Source organism: Lagenorhynchus albirostris, chromosome 3 (genome assembly GCF_949774975.1).
Source record: "Lagenorhynchus albirostris chromosome 3, mLagAlb1.1, whole genome shotgun sequence".
Taxonomy (NCBI): domain Eukaryota; kingdom Metazoa; phylum Chordata; class Mammalia; order Artiodactyla; family Delphinidae; genus Lagenorhynchus; species Lagenorhynchus albirostris.
In genome coordinates this window covers 131712119-131734259 of record NC_083097.1, presented here as the reverse complement: position 1 = coordinate 131734259, position 22141 = coordinate 131712119, and the positions used below count along the sequence as shown (strand labels likewise).

The window sequence follows — 22141 nt, the reverse complement described above, 5'->3', positions numbered from 1 at the left end:
TTACATCAACAACAGAGTAAAGGCACTGCTTAGATTATATTTCATTACTTAGGCAGGTCTTCCCTGTCCCTGCCCTGTGCTTGGCTGTGACAGGTCCCTTTTACCCTATGTGTGCAGTGCCTCCCTCTCCCACCAGACCGTAGGCTCTAAGAGGTGGAAGACCTTATCTATTCTTCACTGCTGTACTTCTGCTGTCAGGTTCTCAATAAGCGTTCGTTGAATGTGTGGATGGAGATATGTGAGCATCTTGTTGCCACTCTGTCACTTTTACATGGAAATGATGGGGGTAATGCTGCAAGACAGATGTCAAGGGACACAGGGTTTGAAACAGGAACCATAAAAGGGTAAGGAGATCAGCTGGATGCTTTGTGTCCACCTAGAGGGGTGGGATACGGAAGGTGGGAGGGAGGGAGACGCAAGAGGGAAGAGATATGGGAACATATGTACATGTATAACTGATTCACTTTGTTATAAAGCAGAAACTAACACACCATTGTAAAGCAATTATAGTCCAATAAAGATGTTAAAAAAAAAAAGGGTTAAGTCTTCACTCAGTGTGACCTAATGTTGATTGCATTTGAGAAATCCCTGAGAATACACTCAGTGTTTGTGTGCTAAAAGGACCAAGGTTGCAAATAGGGGTCAATTGCTTTTTCCAATAGTTTATATAAAGTACTAGATGTTAACTATGAACTAGAAAGAAGCACAGCGAATAACAACTTAATAAGCAAACTAAAGCAATACTGCACAGAAGAGTATCTTATTCTTGTCCACAGTTTAAGAAAAAAGTGTCACTAAAGAACATATGAAACTTGAATTCTTTTTCTGCCCTGTGTAATTTCAAAAAAAAAAAAAGTAACAAGCAGAGATACAGCACTACTATGTGCCACGCACTGTTAACGCATTTTGTCATATAACAACCCTCCAATGTATGGATTGCTATTATCATAAGGAAACAAGTTACAAGGAATTTATTTTCTTATTTTCTTTTTTTTTACATCTTTATTGGAGTATAATTGCTTTACAATGGTGTGCTAGTTTCTGCTTTATACATATACATATGTTCCCATCTCTCTTCCCTCTTGCGTCTCCCTCCCTCCCACCCTCCCTATCCCACCCCTCTAGGTGGTCACAAAGCAACGAGCTGATCTCCCTGTGCTATGCGGCTGCTTCCCACTAGCTATCTACCTTACGTTTGGTAGTGTATATATGTCCATGCCACTCTCTCGCTTTGTCACAGCTTACCCTTCCCCTTCCCCATATGCTCAAGTCCATTCTCTAGTAGGTCTGTGTCTTTATTCCTGTCTTACCCCTAGGTTCTTCATGACATTTTTTTTTTCTTAAATTCCATATATATGTGTTAGCATACGGTATTTGTCTTTCTCTTTCTGACTTACTTCACTCTGTATGACAGACTCTAGGTCCAACCACCTCATTACAAATAGCTCAATTTCCTTTTCTTTTTATGGCTGAGTAATATTCCATTGTATATATGTGCCACATCTTCTTTATCCATTCATCCGATGATGGACACTTAGGTTGTTTCCATCTCCTGGCTATTGTAAATAGAGCTGCAATGAACATTTTGGTACATGACTCTTTTTGAATTATGGTTTTCTCAGGGTATATGCCCAGTAGTGGGATTGCTGGGTCATATGGTAGTTCTATTTGTAGTTTTTTAAGGAACCTCCAAACTGTTCTCCATAGTGGCTGTACCAATTCACATTCCCACCAGCAGTGCAAGAGTGTTCCCTTTTCTCCACACCCTCTCCAGCATTTATTGTTTCTAGATTTTTTGATGATGGCCATTCGGACTGGTATGAGATGATATCTCATTGTAGTTTTGATTTGCATTTCTCTAATGATTAATGATGTTGAGCATTCTTTCATGTGTTTGTTGGCAGTCTGTATATCTTCTTTGGAGAAATGTCTATTTAGGTCTTCTGCCCATTTTTGGATTGGGTTGTTTGTTTTTTTGTTATTGAGCTGCATGAGCTGCTTGTAAATTTTGGAGATTAATCCTCTGTCAGTTGCTTCATTTACAAATATTTTCTCCCATTCTGAGGGTTGTCTTTTGGTCTCGTTTATGGTTTCCTTCGCTGTGTAAAAGCTTTGAAGTTTCATTAGGTCCCATCTGTTTATTTTTGTTTTTATTTCCATTTCTCTGGGAGGTGGGTCAAAAAGGATCTTGCTGTGATTTATGTCATAGAGTGTTCTGCCTACGTTTTCCTCTAAGAGATGATAGTTTCTGGCCTTACGTTTAGGTCTTTAATCCATTTTGAGCTTATTTTTGTGTATGGTGTTAGGGAGTGATCTAATCTCATACTTTTACGTGTAGCTGCCCAGTTTTCCCAGCACCATTTATCGAAGAGGCTGTCCTTTCTCCACTATACATTCCTGCCTCCTTTATCAAAGATAAGGTGACCATATGTGCATGGGTTTATCTCTGGGCTTTCTATCCTGTTCCATTGATCTATCTTTCTGTTTTTGTGTCAGTACCATACTGTCTTCATTACTGTAGCTTTGTAGTATAGTCTGAAATCACAGAGCCTGATTTCTCCAGCTCCGTTTTTCGTTCTCAAGATTGCTTTGGCTATTCGGGGTCTTTTGTGTTTCCATACAAATTGTGAAATTTTTTGTTCTAGTTCTGTGAGAAATGCCAGTGGTAGTTTGATAGGGATTGCATTGAATCTGTAGATTGCTTTGGGTAGTAGAGTCATTTTCACAATGTTGATTCTTCCAATCCAAGAACATGGTATATCTCTCCATTTATGTGTATCGTCTTTAATTTCTTTCATCAGTGTCTTATAATTTTCTTCATACAGGTCTTTTGTCTCCTTAGGTAGGTTTATTCCTAGATATTTTATTCTTTTTGTTGCAATGATTAAATGGGAGTGTTTTCCTGATTTCACTTTCAGATTTTTCATCATTAGTGTATAGTAATGCCAGAGATTTCTGTGCATTAATTTTGGAGATACAAGGAATTTAAGTAACTTGCCCAAGGTCACATACTTAGAAAGTAATGGCAGTCTGGCTCCAGAGTATCTGCTCTTAATCATTGGGCTATAGTACAGCTGACAAACAATGTCCAGAATGTCTAGAATGTCTTTGGAGCTTTATCCATCTGGAGTCAGTCCCATTTGTCATAAGCAAGAGTTTTAATCTTCTTAGAAGCTCTCTGGGGGTAGACATCCAGTCTCTGGATGAGATGAGGAACAACTCAAGTTTAGGGACATATGAATGTCTTTATTAACCAGTGGAACAAGGATCAGGAATTCCTGCCATCTGCCTACCTCTGGGTAAACGCTTTAGGACATCATTTCAAATAGAGATATGTCTTGTAGGAGGAAGAGTTTGCTAAGCCTCTCAGGTTAGGTAGCCAACAGACGGATCATGAGAATAAGACACAAGGGAAGCTTATCTTTGAAGAGGTTTGGGGAGAAAAAGCTTCAGAAATTTGTGCCTCTTCAAACATTTGAATGTTTGTGTGTGCGTATTTGTGAGAGGGTGGTGGGAGGAAATCTACAAGGAGGGAAATGTGACAGCCTCACTCTAGAGAAGGATCTTACATTCCTTTCTCTCCCATGCCCATCACAAAGTCAAACCAACATTTCAGGTATGTGTATGTGATGCCATTTTAGTAGATGCAAAAATAACTGATTTTTTTTAAGGCATGTTTTTTTTATTTCTTTAAATTTTTTAAAATTTATTTATTTTATTTTATTTATTTTTGGCTGTGTTGGGTTTTCACTGCTGTGCAGGCTTTCTCTAGTTGCGGCAATCGGGGGCTACTCTTCGTTGTGGTGCAGGCTTCTCATTGCAGGGGCTTCTCTTGTTGCGGAGCACGGGCTCTAGGCATACAGGCTTCAGTAGTTATGGCACGTGGACTCAGTAGTTGTGGCTCACAGGCTTTAGACCGCAGGTTCAGTAGTTGTGGCACATGGGCTTAGTTGCTCTGCAGCACGTGGGATCTTCCTGGACCAACGCTCGAACGCACGTCTCCTGCACTGGCAGGCGGATTCTTAACCACTGTGCCACCAGGGAAGCCCCAAATAACTGATTTTTATGAGGCTAGTGTTGGGACCTTCTGGTTTCAATATTGCGTATTTCAAAATAATATCTCTATTAGGTTTTCACTTTCAGAAATACTTAGGGAGATATTTAAAATACAAATGGATCTCCATCATTCCTTTTCAGTTGCTAAAAGTTATAGATTAATAAAATCATGGAAGGTCACCAAGAATGGGAATGAGGAAAATTTAGAAGTTAAACTTATTTGGTTAAGAAAAAGCAGGGCTTTTTTGAAGAAGCTGGAGCAACTGGTCTAATTAACTGATCTGAACTCTTAGCTGTATTTTAACGCAGCCCATGGATGGATTCTGGCACAATGAGGCGTTCAGACTGCCAAATCCAAGATCAATTTGTAGGAGAAACAGCAATCAGTCATTAATTGATTTCTGATTCTATTCAGCTTTAAATTAAAGGACAGCTCCAGGCCCTTGCAAATAAAATAATGATCAGTGATTGGGCACATCTGATAGCAATTTGATTGCTGTCCATATCACACTACTGGATTTGCCAAAGGACTGCCACCTGGTCCTTGAATGAGTCTGCCCACTGTATTTAATCCTTCCATTGCCTCTCTGTTAATGAACCAGGGTCCGTGGCACAGGCAGCAGCGTTCAAGGAAACTATCATCAGAAGGCTTTTTAAAAGAGCAAATGGTTCCTGTACTCACATCTTGAATATCTCAATAGTCACCTCACCTCTCTATCACACAGTTGCTTCTGATAGTAATTCAGAATCACAGGTTGGTGGTGCTGTCAACAAAAAGTAGCTTCACACCAAAATTTAAATATGACTTCTTTGCAGACTCAGAATGTGAAATCCAACTTATATAGCTCTTACATAGCTAGAAAAACCACCAATATCCACCGATCCTGCAAAGATGACTTCGCACAGCTTCATACCTTTGAGTCTTACTTAGAATCTCCCTTCTTTCTCTCCTTTTCTAAGAAGAAGAGTCAGAATGGAAAGGGCAGAGCACAAGAACTGTAGTTAAAGGAATCTTTGCTCTGAGATATCAAAATGGACTAGGCCAGTTTTAGATTGTAATATGAATGGGCACAGTGGGAAATTAATGTGCTCCACCATTTGTATATTTGCTTCATGCCAAACTCAATGCTCATTTCTCCTTCACCATGTGCATTTTCCCAAATAAGGACAATTTTCTTGGGATTGTTTTGGGGCACTATTTTTGGTTACAGAACATGCATTTTCTTTCTAACATCTCAGAAAATTATTTAGCGACCCTACTGTATGCCAAACAATAATTCTGCTCTTATAAAGCAATGTCAGGCTTCAACATCTTCATCTGCTAAGGCAGAGTTAGCAAAGAATATTTCATCTTCAGCTGGGCCCTGTTAATCCTTCAACTCAGCTCACAGGTGCAATACATCATGTCTGGAGGCCCTCTGGTATTATATAACCTCCCATGCATAACTTGAATTAGCAAGGAACTGACATATTTATACAGCAATTAAAAATATGTTTAGCATTCCCGGAGGTGCCACCCCTCCCCATTATTTAAGCTAAAGCACATTAATCATCTGGCAGGGTGTAGAACAATAGAGACAGCAGATGTTTCTGTACCCAACGCTTAATACAACACATGGAAACAGAATCTGAATTTCCACAACGTTGACCTATCACCACACACTGATTATACTTACACTTAAAAAAAGCATGCTCTTTTTTTTTTTTTTTTGCGGTTTGCGGGCCTCTCACTGTTGTGGCCTCTCCCGTTGCGGAGCACAGGCTCCGGACGCGCAGGCTCAGCGGCCATGGGTCACGGGCCTAGCTGCTCCGCGGCACGCAGGATCCTCCCGGACCGGGGCACGAACCCGTGTCCCCTGCATCGGCAGGCGGACCCTCAACCACTGTGCCACCAGGGAAGCCCAGCATGCTCCTTTTTTTAAACAACATCATTTGGAGTCTTCCCCTACCCAAATGCATGAAGCTCGTGTGCTTTCATGTTACCCACTTCACAGTAAGATCATTTGTTACTGAGCATGAACAAGAGGAAAGAGGAAGAAGAGCTCATTCCCAGAGGTGTACTTGATTTGAAAGAGTCTATGCCTGACGGGTCTTCAATGCTGTGAGATCCCAGAACCTGTTAGACAGTTTGGAATGTTCATTCCTGACTGCTCATAGATGGCATTATTTTCAAAGCACACTTTTAACTGCTGTGTACTTCTCCAAACGTAACAAAAACAAGAAACAATGGATAAACATACCTCAACTTGGTTGACCATTCTGAAATACTTTTTGGGGTGTGCTAAAAATACTAAGATGAGCCGAAGAGTGTCTCGGCTGATCCCAAGGTAATGCCAATCAAGTACCGGGCAAGCAACACTGCATTATGGGAGCACTGCATTCCTCTGGTATCTAGAGCCTTCTCAAGTCAGAGATAGGGAAGGAGCCCTGGACAGCTCAGCAGCAGCAAAATACCACCCACATTTGTATGGGGCTTTGTGTTTCAGAAAACATTTCCACATACTTCATTTCACATAGGCACATAACAACATGTATCAGGGGTGATTAGGACACCTTCATTTACAGTTGAAGATACTTAATTTCCTGAATTTTATGTGACTTTTTAAACAAGGCACATTTAAAAAGTTGCAGTCAAACTCAGATATGTATACTTAAGTCTATCAAAGGTGACAATGTGGATGATGATGGTAACAACTGTTTGTGTGGATTGTATTTTCACTATGTGCTATGTAACATCTGTATTAAACTTTTAAATACGTTCACTCGTTTAATCCTCAGCACTCTGTTTTATGGATGGAAAAATTTAGACTCAACAGGTCGCGGAATTTTCCCTGAGTCACACAGTCAGAAGTGAGAAGGTAACCCCCACCAGTACAGCCGCAGAGCCCACTCTCTTTACCGTGACCACCACATGGTCCCCCAGGTCACATTGCGGTCCTGACAATCAGATTTAACAGGGGGCCTTCAGTGCTTCAAGAATAATCATGCATGTATAAACTAAGGAGAGACAAATAACTGTATATTACTAACACAGGTTGGAAGACTTTGTGACCAATTTTGTACCTAATAGGATAAGAAAAATTTCAGTTGTTATTACCTGCTAGAAGGTTTTCTGGCTTTAAGGATATGGAGTTCACACGGGCTCTAACTGGCTGTATACTTGTGGTGGGCATATCACTTACTCTCCCTAAATTTCCACTTTTCCTCCATCATACAATGGAGGTACTAATGGAAAAGACCTGTAGGTAGTTTGGGCAACAGTAGGAGATCATCCGTGTAAACTTAGCACAGCGCCTGGTCATTGTCAAGTGCTCAGTGAATGGGAATGTCGATAATTCAAAAAAGTTTAACAATGCATCTAAATCCATCGGTCTGAGTATATAAGGCTCTGGTTCTTTGCTCAAGGTATTTTCTCCCTCAGCCTGGAAGACCCAGTCCACCTCTGTTCCCATCTTATAAGCATTGGTCAAAGTCCTTTCCTTTTTGCAGACCCAGATACGATCTCACCTCCTCCAAGGACAGTTTCCCGCCAGCCCAAGTTGAACCCCTTTGCTGAGTCTGATATTTCCAAACACTTTTATGAACCTCTTCCAGACCTTGGCCCAAGTATATTGTGAAAATGAAACACCAATAATAATTATTCAATTTAAAGTAACTTTCCCCCCAGTGGTTTTCATTTTGACTTCAAATGTAGCATCCTTTGAGGAACTATTACTTTATAGTCACTGCTTCCCCTACCCCTCTTCTCTGTTTTCTTTATTCTTTCCTGTTCTAGGCTCCAGACCACCCACACTTGAGACTGACTTGGGTCATAAATAGAAAATGGATGTGCAGGGACCCCTGCTTCAAAGCCTTGACCAACAAGCTACCGTGGAATCCTGCTGCCTGTTGTCTAGAGAGGTATCAAGACTTTAAATTTAGGGGGTGACCCAATCCCCCCATTTTACAGGTAGAGGGAGTGAAGGTAGAAAGGAGAGATGACTTGCCAAGGACTGGCAACTAGCCGAGTTGGAAGTAGAGCTCAGGTCTTCAAATTCCTGGGTTTCTTGTTCTTTCCACTGCAGGTCACTATCTGAGTGCAGATCCTTGACTACCCAGACTTTTGCAGGGGCTTCTGGTATTTTTAATAGCCTACCTTTCTGGCTGGATTCCTGAACCCTCTCACCAGGAACCGAAAGGCATTCTGCCGGCCCTGAGTTACAATGTGTTTTCTCTCCCTGCCTTCCGGTCTTGCCCTACCTGCCAGCTACCCTGCCTGGATCCCCACCCTGACTTCTCTTCCTACCTCACCTGACAATTCCAGCCCCACCTCTGGGTCACTGGTTTTTCAATGCTTACGAGCCTGTCTACGCCAGCCTGACTTATTGTCCAGGCCAGAGACCTTCTCTAATCACCCAAAGCCTAGAGTGACAAAGTTTGCACAGAAACATGGCACAGTCTGTCTTTATAGCCTTATGTTAGACAACATTAGCCTAGAATCCAGAATTCTTGGACTCCCTGAGAATCTATTACCTTAAAGCACATCTGATGCCACTGACTATAATAGTTGAGGAAAAAAAGCCAAACCTGGGCATTTTGTTAAGACACGACCTTTTAAATTCTGTATTTATTAAGGGATCCTTTTAGTGTTTTTCTCCATAGATTAAGATCCCGAAGATGTTACTGTCTCTTAGAATTTAACACTTTTTTTTTTAACCTATTTGTGCACTTATTCAATTACTAAACTCATGTTAACTGTTCTATCTCTGCCGTCCCAAATAGTGTCTGGCATACAAGAGAAGCTCAGTAAACAAGATAAGATCCTGATTCTCATGGAATTCCTATCCTAGTGGCAAAGGGCCAAGTCACCAAGCAGTTACACTACAGTGTGATAAAGGCTTTGATAGGAAACATCTATGATGATATAAAAGCATTCAGGAGGGGCATCTAACTTAGATATAAGGGGTCAAGGAAGGCTTCCTCGGAGAAAGGACATCTATGCTAAAAGATAGTGGAAAGATAAGAGCTAAGGAAGTAAAGAAAGAGTCAAGCAGAGCAGTGTTCCCAGAAGAGAGATCATATACTCAAAGGCTGGGAGGTAAGGAAGAGCATGGTCCATCTGGGTACTGGAAGCAACCACTCCCCTTGGTCCCTCTTTGCCTCTTTCTGTGTTCTGTTGCAGGTACGTATATTTAACTTATATAGATTCAACAGCATTTACTTGACCCAACAACTCAACTTCAGCCACTAAATATGTACACAGAGACAGGCATATGAATGCACGCACACACATGCACGCACACGCATGCATGCACGCACACGTGCACACACACATACATAAAACAGCATGGATTCTACAGCAAACACAAGAGAGAGGAGATGTGATGCGCACATACTCTCAGTCCCCACATCTTTCTCACACACTGAACGTCTGCCAGATTCGTACGACTCTCTGGCATTTACGATAGATGCATTTTTTCATATGACTACCCCCAAACATAAGCTCATTACTACCCCCAGCATCTGGTGCTTAATCCAGAAAACCATGATCTGCTTTAATACTGGAGGAATAAACTGGCCGTTTCAGATTCCTGGAGAGGTGACATATAAGTTTCTAATGCGAAGGGATTTCCAAGGGGTCATTTTGAGCACATCTGCGTTTTGCATTATGGACCCTGGATCAATTTCACTTTCGACTCCAATGAAAGATTCCCTTTTAAAGACAAGAGAATCAAGGTGGCTAAGAGGAACAGTGACTTGTCAAAGCCCCGCATAAGACCAAGGCAGAACAGCCCCAGGAATCCTGTTTTTCCAGTAAACACCCCAAGAGTCATATTTCTCATCTTGATGAATTCCAGTGCCAACACACAGTTTCTTGGCTCCAAGTTGCATGACCGTATCACAGTTAACCTTTCAGATTCCATGTCTTTTTTCTTTTTTACTACAATATCAGTCTTTTGAAGTAGGTGACACTCATGAATGTTTATCAACTCTACAAAACATCCTGACAAAAATGCCTGGTGGACTTCTTACCTACAGGGACGAGCTTGCTGGTTGCTCAGAATGCAATCAATTATACTAAATGCAGCTATGTGCCATGAACAGAGTACCTTAGTCTTAGTTACTAGAATGCCTTCATCAACGAGAGATTAAAATCTAAGAGGAGTTTTTCCTCTTAAAATTATACTATAATCTTTGAAAGTCCATAAAAATTCTTAGGTAAATCACCAGTTCTAGCAACCTCAAGTTAGATCAGAGAAATTTGCTTTTGTTTACAGGTTTTAGTGAACAGAATTTGGAAAGTTGACTAACTAAACACAAGTGTTAATATATTCCCAACTGGATTTAGAAAATGTTATACTCCAATTATTACAAGTCACATTGAGTGTTCCTAATTTTTTTTACGCGGTACGAGGGCCTCTCACTGCTGTGGCCTCTCCCCTTGCGGAGCACAGGCTCCAGACGCGCAGGCAAAGCGGCCATGGCCCACGGGCCCAGCTGCTCCGCAGCATGTGGGATCTTCCTGGACTGGGGCACGAACCTGTGTCCCCTGCATCGGCAGGCGGACTCCCAACCACTGCGCCACCAGGGAAGCCCCGAGTGTTCCTAATTTTTATTACTCTTTGTTGTTAACTCCCCATCACAGCTCTTGAAAACCACAGTTTTTAGGTTTTACTGTCGAGTAACAACCTACTGGTATGTGAGTGAAAATGAGAAACATTTAGTAAAATTTAGCCTTGATTTGCAAGAGAATCTCAAGACACAAAAGTGACCTTCCTATTACTCCATTAAACCTGGCCCTCAGCTTTGTCCTGCTTCTTACATTTGTATATATCTTGACAGGCTTTTTACTTTTGTTTCTGACAAAAAAGCAACACGAGAGAGCTAGTGCAAGTCTTGAAGCCTGCAAATCAATTTTGTCACCTTTTTGTTGGCTCCTTTCTGCAGAGGAAAGTTTGAGGACTGAGAAGGGCATGCAAACGTGTGAAATGAGCATCTAAAAAGCATTGAGTAAATACCTAGAGAATGACCAACGAGCACCATGTTGCCTAAGAGCATAGGTTTTAGAATGACACACCCCTGGGTTTGATTCCTGCTTCACTATTATTACTTATGTAACATGACATTCCTTTTTTTTTGGCTGTGCCACGTGGCATGTAGAATATTAGTTCCCTGACCAGGGGTTGAGCCTGTACCCCCTGCAGTGGAAGCGTGGAGTCTTAACCACTGGACTGCCAGGGAAGTCCCTAACATGACATTCCTGACCCTCTGGCTTAACAGCTGCAAAGTAAGCATAAAAACCATGCATACTTTATCAAGTTGTGAGAGTTGAAAGAGAGAATAGAAAAATAATGCGTATGATAATAAAACACATACACTGAACGCTTACTGTGTGCTGTTTTACATAGATTATCTCATTCAGTCTGTAACAGCGAAGAACAAACCTGACTCCATATTGGATCTATTTCTTTAGCTCTAAACTTTGTGCTCTGTTGTCTGTGCTCAGTCATGCTGGCTCTGCCCCTTTGTAAAAGAATGTTGCCTATAGCCTGAAATATACATGATAACCCATTCTCTAAGGCTCTACCTCCCAGGCTTGACCTTTAAAGGTATAATACTTTTCCATTGCTGTAGAGATAAAAAGTTGCAGAAGAGAAAATAACACTTGTCTTGTTGGAGGTTTACAGGAACGCTGTGATCAGACCTACATGTACAGCTGCAAGAACAAAGTACAAAGAATTCCAGCACCAAGAAGTTTGCAACAACCAACCACACAATCCTCCCCTCTTAGTATAAAAGAAGTCTGAATTCTAACTCAGGTAAGGTGGTTCTTTGGAACGCTAGTCCACCATCTTCTCCATCTGCTGGCTCTCTGAATAAAGTCGTTATTCCTTGCCCCAACACTTCGTCTCTCTAGTCTTTCTATTTATTGGCTGGTCATGTGGTAAGCAGTATGAGCCTGGACTAGGTAACAAGTCCTTCTAACAACTATAGGAGGAATACACTATTATTCCACTTTATGGATGAGAAAACTGAGGCAGAGAGGGTTTAAGTAACTTAGCCAAAGTCCAAGAGGCTTAAATGGCAGAGCTGGGATCTACTCCCAAGCAGACTGCCTCTAGAACCACAATCCTAACTATGAACTGAACTCCCTTAACTGTAAGTACCAAACTCTTCACAGATCCCTTTCAGCTCTAAGATGCTGATTCTAAGACTTCTATAACAAAGCATGCCTTTTAATACAGACACTGACAGCTTAACTAGTTGTGGCATATAGCAGCAAAAAATGTTAAAAAATACTTCTTGATGATAAACACATAGACGTATCCTTCCTTACATGAAGGCATTTATCTGTCTGAACAAAGCACTACACTCACATTGGGACCTAACGCTTATGGGTGAATTGTTATTAAATTTTTCTGCCATGCCCTGTGCCCAGCCCCACAAACACCAATTCCAAAGTAGAGATGGATATTCGCATTTTGTGTGAAAGCTGAAGACTGATTTGATTTCCCTTGCCCAAAGAGTGAAAAATGATACTCCAACTTGATTACGACTCTCAGAGGACACCTATTCTCTGCACCAGGAACCTTCAGTTTCCATTTATCCGTGAGGTTTCTATCCATGTGGGCTGTGTGTGTGTGTGTGTGTGTGTGTGTGTGTGCGCGCGCACATGTTTTAACCCAGATGAGAGGAGTGTTCAAGCTAGCTTTGCTTTGCAGTGCACTGTTTTCTCACTTCATAGCCTCATGACTTTTATTCAGAGATCCTCAGAACTGCTACAAAGTTGTAGGCAATTCACCATCCTGATTACCTTGGCTTCCTCCCTGGCTTCTTTTGATACCCCCAGCTCAATTCTTCCTGAGATTTTTGTGTCTGTGGTTTCTCAAGTGCCATTATTTTTAGCTGATATCATGGGAGAGAAAGACAAGAGACTATTTGGAGAATTTTATTATTTACTCTCAGTTTATTCTGTAACCTATACCACTGAAACTGCACCTCAAATCCCAGTGACTCAGCTCATGCAAGGCTGGAAAAGTGCACTGCTTCTTCTTGTGGGAGGCAAAGGCCACTCCACCACAGCCCTTTTCTTTGCTTTGCCCTCACGTGCTTTCTCAAACTTTAAGACTGGAACAACAACCTCAACCTGTCTATATACAATTCCAGGCTCTGTACTATATACTTTCTTTATAGTACTTTCTTTGCTTCACACAAAACTCTTGTGAGATTACTACTACTATTGCCATTTTACAGATGAGAAACTGAGGTTCAGAGACGTTTAGAGATATATTTAATACCACGTGGCTAGAAAGTGGTCAAAATGGCATTAAACCCACATCAATCTTAACTTCTACACCATATATTCTACTATTTGCTTCTCAGGTGTCAGCACTACAAAACACAAATAAAAAAATAAACCTTATCGTCTTAGAAATCACAAAGCTCCATAAAAGTTACTTCCTAAGATTTTCTTTAAACGAATGAATGAGTGTCTGAAGAGCACACGTCTCTAGCTTTTATAAACTCAGCCTGATCAACTGTAAGCTAGACAAAGAAGGTTGTGTTTATATTTTTTTAAATAAGAAAAGTAAATATAAAATATAAATCATGTGCTGATCAAGTTAGGGCTCTCTAAGATTTGGTTAAGTAGGATAGCATTTTTTATATGTAGATGTGATTTGGGTAAAGTCAATGTATCAATAGAATACTAACTTCTTTACTATTGCAGCAATTCCTCTGATACCCAGAGGGAACACAGATGAGCCCATAGGATCCTGGAAAGATGGTCTAAAGCAGATATTTGCCGTTGTGATATCCTCTGAGAATAAAATTAAAGGGTTGGGTTCAAGCTCCAACCACCAACAGCTGTAGGGAACACGCAAGCCCACAGATGTGGCACCTGGAATGGGCTCTAGACCTGGGTTAGACCAAACTTTGTAACTCTTTGCTTTTGTTCAAACACAGGAAAATGATGTAAAACAATACTAGATACATTAAACCTAAAATAAGCTCTTCCAACGGACCATTTATCATTTGCACCCAGGATTTGCTTTTTTCTTTGTATCTAAGATAATGGCCTCAATTCTGAAGGAATCTACTAAATAAGAGACCGATGTCATCCTGGATTGCTCTTTTCCTTCCCCCCCTTCAAAACCAGCATCCTATTCAGCATCAAATCCTGCCAACTCTAAAAATAATTCCTCCCTACTTTGTCATCAGCCTGGTCCACATCATTATCGTCTCACACCTGGATTATTGTAATAGCCTCCTACCTCATCCCTATTTCTCCCCTGCCATTCTGCACTGCATTCTCATCACAGCAGCCATAGCCATGCTGATAAGTAAGAAATCTGGCCACTCCTCTTTTGCTGAAGAAGTGGCTTCCTTTGTCACTCAGAATAAAAGCTCAGACCTTGCTCTGCTTTACAGACACTCCATGATTTGGCTCCTGCTAACTCTCTGATCTTGTCCCTAATATTCTATCACCACACTGCCTGAGCCACACAGGACACTCCTTTCTGTTTCTTGAACATGCTATTCACATACCACATCAGGGCCTTTGCACATGTTGGTCCCTCTGATGCAATGCTCTTTGCCCAGACATCAGCATACCTAACTCCCCCTCTTCTTGGAGGTCTTTACTCAAAGTCACCTAAATGAGGCTTCTCCTGTACTAGGTAAATTTCAACTCCATTCCACCACTGACCTTTTCTAACCCACATCTGGTTTTCCTCCTTAGCAATTATCCATATCTAAAATACCACGTGTGGGCTTCCCTGGTGGCGCAATGGGTAAGAGTCCGCCTGCCAATGCAGGGGACACAGGTTCGAGCCCTGGTCTGGGAAGATCCCACGTGCCGCGGAGCAGCTAAGCCTGTGCGCTAAAACTACTGAGCCTGCACTCTAGAGCCCACGTGCCACAACTACTGAAGCCCCCGTGCCTAGAGCCCGTGCTCCGCAACAAGAGAAGCCACCGCAATAAGAAGCCCTTCTCACCACAATGAGAAGCCCTTGTACTGCAACGAAGAGTAGCCCCCACTCGCCACAACTAGAGAAAGCTCGTGTGCAGCAACGAAGACCCAACACAGCCAAAAATAAATTAAAATAAATTAATTTAAAAAATAAATACAATGTGTTTCTTTTTATCTTTCTTAATGTCAGATATCACATCAGAATGCAAGCTTTATTTAGGGCACATGTTTTTTTTGTCTTTTGTTTTGCATCTTCAGAACCTAGAATAGTGCCTGGCACATGATAGGTACTCTTAATAACTGAATGTTAAGAGAATAACTGAATAAAATAATTAACGTACAGGTTTGTGGGCGAATAAATAAGTATATGGAATGGAAGTAGATGAAAACACTTGGCACAAAGTACGCACTTGAGGACTTAATGGATTAAAAAATGAATGAATTATAAATCGGTAGTATCTGGGATAGTGGTATTACAGGTGATTTTTATTTTATTCTTTAGGGTTATCTATATTTTATCATATTTATATATGGTAAAGTATAAATTATTTTTCACTTGTATAGAACTTTAATTTATAAGATTTTCCCACATACCACATCTTGTTTTATCCTCAGGGTGGTACACCAAATAGATTAAATTCCCTTTTTACATGGGAAGAACCGATGCCAAGAGAAAATAAACTGATTACCACAGAGCTCACAGCTAGCAAGTGACAAAGACTGAAAAGTAAGAAGGGATTGATTCTTTTGTTTATGTGAAGTGATGGGAAAATAATAGGCAAAGTCTTTTTTGAAAACAAGTAGCCTTATGTGGAGCAACTAAGCCCGTGTGCCACAAATACTGAGGCTACATGCCACGACTACTGAAGCCCGCATGCCTACAAGAGAGGCCAGCGCAATGAGAAGCCCACGCAGGGCAATGAAGAGTAGCCCCCGCTCACCACAACTAGAGAGTGCCCACACGCAGCAACAAAGACCCAACGCAGACAAAAAAACAAACAAAAAAAATTAAATTAAATTAAATCTTAAAAAAAAAGAAAAAAAGGAAAACAAGTAGGCTTATATCAATTTCTACACACTAGGAGCTCATTGATGTCCTAGTAAAAATGTTAGAGAGGTCTAGACTTGAAGCTGGATTTATATAATGCTGGACACAAAACTGAAAGAACATTCATTAATTTAAATTGTGGTAAAATACACTTAACATAAAATGTACCATCTTAATCTTTTTAAGTAGTATATGTTCAGTAGTATTAAGTACATTCACACTGTTGTGCAGCTCACCACTATCTACTTCCAGAGATCTTTTCACCTTGTAAAACTGAAACTCTGTACCCAATAAACAATAACTATATTTCCGCCACCTTCCTAACTGCTGGCAACCACCATTCTACTTTCCTTCAGTTATGAATTTGACCATGCTAGGTACCCCATGTAAGCAGAACCAGATAGATCTGTCCTTGTGTGACAGGATTATTTCACTTGGCATAATATTATCAAGGTTCATCCATGTTGCAGTATGTCAGAATCTCCTTCCTTCTTAAGGCTGAATAATATACTACTGTACGTATATAGAACATTTTTTTTTTTTTGCGGTACGCGGGCCTCTCACTGTTGTGGCCTCTCCCGTTGCGGAGCACAGGCTCCGGACACGCAGGCTCAGCGGCCATGGCTCACGGGCCCAGGCGCTCCGTGGCATGTGGGATCTTCCCAGACCGGGGCACGAACCCGTGTCCCCTGCATTGGCAGGTGGACTCTCAACCACTGTGCCACCAGGGAAGCCCATATATAGAACATTGTTTTATCCATTTATCTGTCAGTGGTCACTTGGGTTGCTTCCACCTTTTGGCTATTGTAAATAGTGCTACTATGAACACTGGTGTAAAAATATCAGTTTGAGTCCCTGCTTTCACTCCTTTGGGGTACATGCCTAGAAGTGAAATTGTAGGATCATACAGTAATTAAAAATTAATTTTTATAACAGAGAATGAGGGTACCTAATAGACATTATTGCCAAAGAGGTGCTTAAACCTACACTTCACTGGGCTTGAACACTGGAACACATCGATACACACTATTTCCATCCCAAAGTGCATTCAGGCTTTATTTTCAGTGAGAACAGACATTCGTGTATCCCACCATTCCTGAATGTCTGCCATGCACTCGGCTCTGGGAATTCAATAGTGATCAAGACAGAAAGAGTCCTTGCCTTCATGGAGCTTACCACCATTTAGAGGAGAGAGGCAGATATTATTACATAAATCATAGCAAATCATTACTTTATGACTGTGATATGTGCTGTAATGAGAAAATACAATGTGTTGCAAAAGGCTGGTCTTTGGTTTGTGGTGGTGGGTGCACAGAGGAGCCTTCTCCAAGAATCAGGGTAAGTTTTACAATGTAAATGGGATTTCAGCACCCATTAAATATCAAATTTATTTTGCAGTGTAAACAACCAATGTTGAGCATCACTAGATTACTCCCTCCAAATTTTAAAACCATACTCCAAAGATTCAGAATAACGTTGGCAATATTCAGATGCTCATCAGAAGAATTAATTAAACTAATTAACTTAAAGTTTAATTAAATAGTAGCTATTAACTTCATTATCCCCATAACACTGATTTATTTTTTAAAGTAGTGTTTTGGGGCTTTCCTGGTGGCGCAGTGGTTGAGAGTCCACCTGCCGATGCAGGGGACACGGGTTCGTGCCCCGGTCCGGGAAGATCTCACATGCCGCGGAGCATCTGGGCCCGTGAGCCATGGCCGCTGAGCCTGCGCGTCTGGAGCCCGTGCTCCACAACGGGAGAGGCCACAACCGTGAGAGGCCCGCGTACCGCAAAAAAAAAAAAAAAAAGTAGTGGTTTGGGATTTTACATATAATTATTTTCTTCTGTAATGTTTTATCTTCTATTGCAGTAGTTTAAAGATGTGTATACCTTATGAGAAACAGTTGGGAAAGTGAGCTTTATCTTTTTTTCTTTTTGTCATTATTTGTCAATGATTATCAGTTTCGGTTCTCATCTCATACCTGGCCAATATGTGACCAAAGTAAAACCTGGAGATTCAAAGGCCACACGGTTCCCATAACAAAGAACAAACCTGACTCCACATTGAATCTATTCCTTTACCAGTAAGCTTTGTCCTCTGTTGCCTGTGCTTAGTCCTGCTGGCTCTCCACCTCTGTAAAAGAATGTTGCCTATAGCCTGAAATATACAGGACAGCCCATTCTCAAGGCTCTGACCTTTCAAGATACAACACTTTTCCATTCATATAGAGATAAAAAACTGCATAATAAAGAGTAACATTTGTCTTGTTGGAGGTTTATAGGAACACTGAGACCAGACCTAGGTGGACAGCTGTAAGAACAAAGGATGAAGGGTTCCAGCACCAAGAGATATGCAACAATCACAAATTATATACGCATCAATGCAGGTTTGTAGAGACAGCTAGTTTTTCCACCAAAAACTTAGGTTCACCTTTCCTATTTTGGAGCTGCTATTTGGAAGCAGCTACCCAGCCAGGAATAGCACAGCCAGCTTTCTTCCACAGTCACGGTCCGGTGGCTGGATTCTCATCAGTGGAACACATGTGTAAATAATACAGGCCAGTCTCAGGCAAATTTCCCTCACAATTCTTTGTGCTCACTCGCTCCCCTTTTGCTGGGTGGAGGCAACACCCAAGGCGATTTGGGAAGCCGTTGCAATAAAAATGGCGACATTTCCTTCAGCCTGGGTCCTTAAGTAACTGTAAGGACCAGAGCACTCACCCCACTCTGCACTGTATTCCCGGTGAGGGAGAAACAAACAATTTTGTTATTCACTAACATGGGGTTTATCTGTTTAATATTCTAGATTTTGTCTCTCACAGCAAGGCACTGCTGTGAAGTCATGGATCTTATATCTATGATTGTATATACAGGATAAATCAGGAATATTTTAAATCTAGATCTTACACTTTTTGTTATAAAATATTACAGTCATTTTCAGTGTTCCAAGAGAAAGTTGACTAGCCCACAATTAAACAATAAAAGAGGAATAAATTTTTAAAGTAAAATAAATATTGTGAAAATGTAGAACAGGATTTCCCATATTAAATGATGTAGGTAGTTGAGGACACTGGTCAGATGATTGCTGAATTAGACAAATTCTGGGTTAAACAAATAATGAGGTTTCCTTACGGTATAAGTATGTAAGCGCTCAGAGCCTTTTATAAGTCAAAGCACTGCGTAAATCTCCAAGGAGCAAACGGAATGAGCGGGGGGTGAGTACTGTATAAGCTTTTCCCCAACTTTGAACTCAAAATCTTTATTTCCTATAGTATTTCCTGGAGCAAGCCTTTTATGAAGCACACTTGGGAGAATGCTAACACAGCATGCCTTTAGTCTCAAGAGGGATATTACAGAAGAGTGACCATCCTGTGTTCTCTCAAAGTTTCTGAGTGACTATAATGGGGACTAGGGGACCACAGATAACATTACTAATACTTTAGAAACTGCTTAAACATGGAAAGGATATTACTGGGACAGTGGATAAAGTCTGAATATGGACTGTGGGTTAGACAATAGAATGGGAGCAATTTTAATAGAACTGGAGCAGTTTGATTATTTTACTCTGCCTATGTAAGAAAATATCTTTTTTCTTAATAAAGAGACACAGAAATATTTAAAAGGAGAGGGACATGAGTATCTTTGCTTCACTCTCAAACTGTTTTTTTCTGAAAAGCACATAGGGGGTCGAGAGAAGCAAAGGAGGAGGGAAAGGAAGAAAGAGAGAGGAAAAGAATGGGAGGGAAGGGGGGGGGAAGTGATAAGAAACTTTGCCTGCCACTGTGCTATAAATTTGGTAGTTTACACATACATGAACACGTACACATAAAGGTTTCCAGAAAAGAGTGTGAAGAGGGATGTCCTATAGTATGTGGGTTCAGTATTCATTTTGGCTGTGTTTCATTTCAAACACGCCACGCATGGTTATTTAAAATTGGCCTTCTCAGACATGAATGCCACCAGCAGGAAAATCTGTGAGTTTTGACTTAAAATGGCTCTTATACCGGATGTAGTCACTGTTTGGTGGGCAAAAAGAGTGTTGCTTGCTTCGTGTTATTTATTCATACAGGAGGCTTCTACTTTAAGAAACAACCCAGACTTTAAAAAATATATAATTTTGCTTTGTTTTTAGCAAAAATCAGAAAGAGTCTCTCTCTCTTTTTCTATCCACGAATAGGCCAACCACTGAAAAACAAAGGTCACAAACAATCTGCTAGGTTTCTGTTGCTTTAGGAGGAGAATGAAAACTCAATAGCTGCTGATCAAGAAAAGCACTCATTGGAGAGGGTGTGGAGAAAAGGGAACCCTCTTGCACTGCTGGTGGGAATGTAAATTGATACAGCCACTATGGAGAACAGTATGGAGGTTCCTTAAAAAACTAGAAATAGAGTTACCATATGATCCTGCAATGCCACTACTGGGCATATACCCTGAGAAAACCGTAATTCAAAAAGACACCCCAATGCACCCCAATGTTGCAGCACTACTTACAATAGCCAGGACATGGAAGCAACCTAAGTGTCCATCAACAGATGAATGGATAAAGAAGATGTGGCACATATATACAATGGAATATTACTCAACCATAAAAAGGAGCGAAATTGAGTTATTTGTAGTGAGGTAGATGGATCTAGAGTGTGTCATACAGAGTGAAGTAAGTCAGAAAGAGAAAAACAAATACCATATGCTAACACATATATATGGAATCTAAAAAAGAAAAAGGTTCTGATGAACCTAGGGACAGGACAGGCATAAAGACGCAGACATAGAGAATGGACTTGAGGACATGGGGAGGGGGAAGGGTAAACTGGGATGAAGTGAGAGAGTGGCATGGACTTATATATACACTACCTAATGTAAAACAGATAGCTAGTGGGAAGCAGCCGCATAGCACAGGGAAATAGCTCGGTGCTTTGTGTCCACCTAGAGGTGTGGGATAGGGAGGGTGGGAGGGAGACACCAGAGGGAAGGGATATGGGGATATATGTATACGTATAGCTGATTCACTTTGTTATACAGCAGAAACTAACACAACATTGTAAAGCAATTACACTCCAATAAAGATGTTTTAAAAAAGAAAAGCATTCGTATTTTGCCACCCAGTCAAGGTGACTGGCAGTAATTACCCCACAGATTACTTTTGCTTTGGTCATTTATCACTTTTTCCACAGATGTGAAGATCTCCAAGTGCCAATTATTGTTACCAAGCCAGGCATGGGTGGGCTTGTTCCAAAGACATCTTCTGTGATACCGTTTCTGGGCAAGGAAGCCACTGAGAGTCAAAAAGAGATTTCAGGCTAGGGAGTGAAATGAACAACCTGAACCCTGAGGTCGCTGATGGGCCCTTTTGCATTATGAACACTTTCTTGCCTCCTGAGGTCTTTGTTCACTCTTCCTCTCACATCATTATTCTCCACATGGTACCATGTGCATCACAGTTTCTGCCTGTCACAAACAAAAATAAAAGGTCGGGTGGTACCACATCTCCTCCAGCTTCTATTCAATTTCTCTAGTCTCCTTCTCAGCAAAGCATCCTGAAAGAGGTATCTAAGCTCTTGGTTTCTACTTTCTCACCGATACAACACAGTCTGAGTGGTCTTTTCCAGGCCCACCTCTCCCGGTTGACCACTGGGGGATGCGTTCTTGACAGCTACAGACATAACACAAACCCAAACAAACATCCACAAAAGGATGACACCTCTTGGCCTCGGTTAACGACAGCCCACCCCCACTTCCTGTGCTTCATTTTACTGTTTACATGGCTTTAAGATATCTGAAGTGAAGAGGGAGTCTTCTGATTACAACTGCTGTCCACTCATTTTCTTTCAGTACTGAAATTCTGTGAATCTTAAACATTATAGTCAGAGTCCTGGCGATTTCTGGAAATTTAAAGGACTTTTGCTCACTGTGGCATTCTCTAAAATTAGGCCTAATTTCTTCTGGACAGTAAATGCTTTCACAGAGATGGAAAAAAATTCCTGGTGAATTTCCAAAGTGAAAAGTGTAATAGGCTCTTGTTAAATTAATTCTTAAATGGAGTGATTTTTCCAAATATAGACTAGCCTTGGGAGGTCTTAATGCATTA

The 22141-nt window shown here is 41.0% G+C and overlaps 1 protein-coding gene across 3 annotated transcripts in view; it reads right to left on the bottom strand.

Annotated features, from left to right (window-relative positions):
- The window catches only part of SGCD (sarcoglycan delta), a 413617-nt gene that overhangs the window by 336374 nt on the left and 55102 nt on the right, over positions 1-22141 (bottom strand). The window lies entirely within an intron of this gene.